General features: G+C 35.8%; 1 long non-coding RNA gene across 1 annotated transcript; it reads left to right on the forward strand.

Moving 5' to 3' along the window:
* The first annotated feature begins 1,137 nt into the window (after nucleotides 1–1,137).
* Nucleotides 1,138–4,511, forward strand: LOC141436247 (uncharacterized). Its single transcript, XR_012452285.1, has 2 exons — nucleotides 1,138–1,728; nucleotides 1,987–4,511. It is a non-coding gene; the product is annotated as an uncharacterized lncRNA (long non-coding RNA).
* The last annotated feature ends 1,666 nt before the right edge of the window (nucleotides 4,512–6,177 follow it).

The raw sequence follows: 6,177 nt of genomic DNA on the forward strand, positions 1-6,177 counted from the left end.
CCAACGTGACTAGGAATCCACGCAAAGACTACGCGGAGACCTTTTTTGGAGCATTTAAATAATCGATCTCTAATGTTGAAAACAATCTGGGACTGCTTGTGAGATTTAAACGGAAACTTTTCTAAAGACTGTAAAGAACTAAGGGAATCACAAAAAATTACAGTGTTTTGCAACTTTGATAAAAGAATATATTCGACTGCTTTTAAGAGACCGTAACATTCTCCTGTGTATACAGAAGATTCTGGAGGTAGTTTAATTTTTTGTATAATTTTATTTTGTGGATGGTAAACTCCTACACCGACACAAGTTGTATTTGAATGTTTAGAAGCATCGGTGAAAATATAATGCCAATTGTCCCATTTTTCATTGACTATACTATTAAATTTTACATTTTGATAAAATGTATTTTTATGAATATCCAACTTATATTCTACTTGTGGAGTTGTAAGAAGTGAATTATAGCTATATTGATACAAAGGCAGCAAATGGCTTCGATGAGTAGGTGCTATGATGTTGTTGTATCTTTTTAAAACTTTTAACAAGACATGGTGCGTCTTTATATTTCCAGTAGGGAGAAGAATCTACTTTCTGAGATAGACTACAAATTTTATGGTATAGAGGATGGTATTTTAACTGAAGACTTCGGAAGAAGAACCTATCACTTAAATATTGCTGTCTTAAACTAAATGGTGGTTCGCTACATTCAACCTGCAAACAGTTTATGGACTGGATTTCATTGCACCAGTTATGAGTCTTAAAGCTTTTGCCTGAATGTTATCTATTTTTTTTAATGACTTGACATAACTAGGATGCAATAGAAATGTTCCATAATCTAATACACTTCGTATTATTGCGTTATATAAAAGCCTCATCGTGAAGGGATGGGCACCCCACCACACTCCTGAGAGACATCTAAGGATGTTTAAATTTTTTTCGCATCTCTGTGCGATATATTCAAAATGAGAGAGGCCAGTTAATTTTGCGTCTAGTATAACTCCTAGAAATTTTACCTCATCTTTTACAGGTAGTAATAAATCATTATACACAATATTAACAGTAGGAGGAGTTCGTTTACGAGAAAATAGAACTACAGTGCTTTTGGATACTGATAGTTCCAGACCGTTTTCTCCAACCAAATCTTAAAGTCATCTAATGCCGTACATAACGACCCATTCATGTCGTCTATAGATCGTCCAGACACATAAAAAAGAAGATCATCCGCATATTGCAGTATATTAACATGCCTGTTCACTAATGGTTCTAAATCATACGTGTATATGTTATATAAAAGAGGGCTCAAAACAGAACCTTGAGGCAGACCTTTCCAAATTGTTCTGGCTACGTATTTATTTGTGCTTGGATCTATACAAAACTTAACAAATCGTTCACATAGCATGTTGATAATAAAATTAATCAATAAGGTTGGAACATTCAGCTGAATCAACTTTTTTTTCAAAATTGAAATATTTACATTATCATATGCACCTTTTATATCTAGGAAAGCAGCTAATATGGAATGGTTATTAGAAAAAGCTAATCGAATATCTGTGGTAAAGATGCTAAGACTGTCAAAAGTGCATTTACCTTTCCTGAACCCAAATTGACTTTCTGATAGCAACTTATTATGTTCTAGAAACCATTCTAAGCGATTTTTAACCATATGTTCAGCTATTTTTGCTAAAACAGATGACAACGCTATGGGTCTGTAGGAAGACGGATCTGATTTAGGTTTGTTTGATTTCAGTAATAAGATTAAAATTTGTGTTCTCCAAGTCCGAGGAACAATCCCCGTTAGCATTACTTTATTGATCAGTGAGAGATAGTAAGTAAGAGTATTGTCATCAAGGTTTGACAAGAAAGAATATGGGATTCCATCTTCACCTGGTGCTGAATCTTTAATAGTTGAAAGAACCCCTTTTAATTCACACAATGTAAATGGAGAGTTCAGATTATGATCAGTAGGATTAATATTGCTATTTGTTGCAGGTGATAGTAAGGGAGGATGCAAGACAAATTGTTCAGGAGCGGAAGCTGGTGCCAAACAATCCATAATTTGTTCTGCTAAATTATTATTTATTTTGGTTGTTGATTGTCATTAAAAGCGGATCTAAATTTTCTAATATTTTGCCATACAATAGAGGGTTTTGTACCAGGGCAAATAGACAAACAGAAACTACGCCATCCTTCAAATTTCTTTTTCCGTAGTAATTCCTTAGTGTCATTGGCTACCTTTAGGTAATTATCAAAATTATAGTCTGTCATAGACATACAATATTGTCTTTCAGCCTCCTTTCTTTGTTTAACTGCAAGGGTGCAATCTTTATCCCACCATGGTGGCGATGGTATTATGCTTTTTCCACAACTTTTTAGGGGAAAAGTTTCGTCAGCAGCTTGTATCAGTGCCTTAGCTATGAATTCAGAGCAGTCTGAAGTATTAGTAGAATTTATTTCTGGAACATTACACATTGCCTGACTTACTTTTTCTCTGAATGTCATCCAATCAGCGTTTGTTAAATTATATTTTGACGTGGTTGTCTTACCACCCTAATAGGTTTGTTATATGGGAAAGTGACCACCAATGGGTAATGGTCACTACCATATGTGGATTCCATAGGACACCAGGAAAGGAGTGATGCTAGATCAGGTGTACAAATAGATATATCTGGTGAGCTTGTTGATCTGGCAAGGCGAGTCGGGGCACCAGTATTTAATACACACAGATCATGAGAAGTTAGTAGATCTAGTAACTGTTCTCCATAATAATCAGTTGTGTTACAACCCCATAACTGATTGCGACAGTTGAAGTCGCCTAAAAGTATGAATGGTTTTGGAATAAAATTAATGATCTGATTGATTTCATGAAAAATTTGGTTACTTGGATGGGAATAATATACAGATATGTAACAGATATTATTTACAGTCACAGCACAAATTGAAAGGTCATTACTGTGTAAAGGTAGGGTTACAGGAGTAAAAGAAAATAGATTGTTGATAAGTATGGCAACTCCACCATACCCATCAGGTCTATCCTCACGAACACAGGAGAAACCTGGGATTTTGAGAACAGAATCCGGTTTAAGCCATGTCTCTTGAAGACAGATAACAAAGGGATCAAGTTTGTTAATAATATAAATTAGGTCTTGTTTTTTAGGTATTAAGCTCCGGCAATTCCACTGAAGCGCTTTGGCTCTGTGGGCCATTATTATATTTTGATATATTGTATAGTGTGTCAATAATTGCTGCAGCGTTGGACGGTGATACGATGTTAGATTGTGATAATAATTGAATAATTAACTTAATGATGTCTGAGATTTGCATATTTTCCTTATTATTGTTTGCATTGTGAATGGGTTTATGTTCTGATATGACTGGATTTCTAACAATATTAGCATGGGCATGATAGTCATACCCCTTTGAAAGCTTTGGTGGTGCCTTCGGTTTCAGAAAAACTGTTTTCTTGTATGACACATTTTGTGAATTTGGTAAGTTTTGTGAGCTTGAGGAGTTTTGTGTATCTCTAGATGTATTTGGCAGTGGTGGAGAAGTGAGTAGGGCGTCTGCATATGATACCCTTGAAACTGGTGGGTGTATTTTAAGTGCTTCTATGTAAGAGATGCAACTTTTACTCATTGTTTCTTTAATTGCCTTTTGTCTGTCATATTCCAGACATTTTTTATCAATGGCTTGGTGGCATCCCTTGCATAGAATACACCAATACCTTTCCTCTTCCACATTGCAGTTGCTACCGGAGTGGCCTTGGCCGCACTTGTAGCATCTTGGAGTAGACCGACATTGGTTTTTTACATGCCCAAATCTACAGCAATTATAACATTGTATAGTGGGGTATATATATAGCTCTACAGGAAGAGCAGCGTAACACATGTAAACCCGGTGGGGAGGGTTCGACCATCGAAAGTTGCAACAATAGTACCTGTGTTAACATATTGATTAGTACCATCTATACCAGCTGTAACCTTCCTTTTCAATCTTCTCAACTTTATAATTGGGCCAGACCCAATTGGTACATTAATGTTGGCTATGACTTCATCATCTGACCAATCAGAAGGGACACCCCTTATAACGCCTAAACGTGTAACGTTAAACGTGGGTATAAAGGCTTTGTACTTTTCATTTGTTAAAATTTTGTTGGATAAGAATATATTAGCATCGTTGAAATTTGCAAATTCCATACTAATCCTGTTCCTACCTATGCGTTTCAAGGTACCATTAACAATACCATTAATATTGTATCGTTTCAAAAAAACGACCAAATGTAACTGGGTGGAGAATAGTGGCATCATTTGCATTTGATGTTTCTTTTTGGACATGGATTATGTATGGTGATAAATCAGTCTTTACGTATAGAGAGCGACCAACCGGCATACGAGTAGAAGTATCGGTAGTATTATTACTGATGTTTAGATCATGATTGTAATCATTTAGTACACTGTGTTGGGGAGTCTGATAATTTACTTTCACATCTTTTTCAGTTATTAAACATTGACAATCATTTTGTGCATCTTTAATACCCCCTTTCCTTTTTCTTTTATGACACAGATTGCATTTCACTCTAAGTCGTTTTCGTTTAAGTAAATTTTGTTCAGATGTGGAGCAGTCTGTGTCCATAGACGACTCCAATGCGTCAACTAATACATCAATAGATGATTGAAGAGGAAATTCTGTCCCTCCTCCAGGGTCGGGCGGATCGCCCATATTTACAAGTTAATAAAAAATTACTTACCAAAGTATATACACTGTAAACTATTTACAAACTTATACATATAATACAAATTAATTGAGGTAAATATATACACTTTAATCTACTTAACAACAATCCTTAGCTGATTATATTTATAATTTCAAAATTTCACAAAAAACCGCGTCCTCTTCTCACGAAGTTTCCCGCCCTTTTTCTCTAAAATACGGTTTGTGATTGGCTAAAAATAGTTGCCGCCGTTCTATCCGGAAGTTAATATAATTTATCTTTGTCTAACAAAACTAAAAGAAAGAGAAAACAAAATAACTGTACACTTTGTACCAACATAACAAACTAACGCTTGCTGCCATACTAAAAAAATATGTCGTATTCGTAGTTGGCAATAATTAATAACAGTTCAGCAGGGCTACTACGAAACTCGAAACACGAAGTTCGTGTCGTGCGGTCCCTCTGACACTTATACTATTTAATACAAGAGTGAGAGAGACGGTACGATACGAAATTCTAGTTTCGATTTTCGTAGTAGCCCTGCTGAGTGGTAATGCTCAATCACAGAGTACCTTTTTTTATATACTGAGAAGGTCAATGCCTGAGGCAAAAAGTTTGGGTGACTTTTTTATTTTGTAACATAGTTTAGTTCATAAATAGCTTTAGGTTTGGATGTTAGATAGTATTTATTATACACAATATTGTAAGATAAAAATAAAATTCTGTACAGAGAAAAAAAAATATTTTGACAAAATTTAAAGAAGCATTTTAGCGTTTTCAAAAAACCGGCCAAGAGCATGTCGGACACGCTCAAAATAGGGTTCAATTTCCTTTATTGTTTATGAAGTGACGATTTAAATGCTTGCATATTTAGCCAACAGTTTCAAAAGGTTTCCGAAAGACAAAACTGTCTCAAAACACAGAAATTCATTGCCCCGGAACGTATATTTGCCATAATTAATTTCAGATATTGCAATTCACATAATTATTCTAATTATAAATAAACCCGCGTAGCTCACCCAAAAACTATGAGATTTGACATTTCGGAGACCTCACGCTACACTAGCGTGTCTAGTGGCAAATTCATACGCGTTAGCCTTCATTGGTGTCAGTCAAGTGTCCCATGATATATATATATATTTTTTAGTCTGTTCTGCAGGGCTACTACTTGCGGTCCCTCTGACACATACTTTTTAATACGAGAGCGAGAGGGACGGTACGATACGAACTTCGAGTTTCGTAGCTTAGCCCTGAAAAAGATACCTATTAGCTGTCGTAGAGAACCTGCAGGGCTACTACGAAACTCGAAGTTCGTGTCGTGCCGTCCCTCTGACACATACTATTTAACACGAGAGCGAGAGGGACGGTACAATACGAACTTCGAGTTTCATAGTCGCCCTGCTGTAGGGCTACTACGAAATTCGAAAATCGTATCGTATCGTCCTAATATACGTTACGCTAATATTATTTTA

Source organism: Choristoneura fumiferana, chromosome 16 (assembly GCF_025370935.1).
Source record: "Choristoneura fumiferana chromosome 16, NRCan_CFum_1, whole genome shotgun sequence".
NCBI classification, from domain to species: Eukaryota; Metazoa; Arthropoda; class Insecta; order Lepidoptera; family Tortricidae; genus Choristoneura; species Choristoneura fumiferana.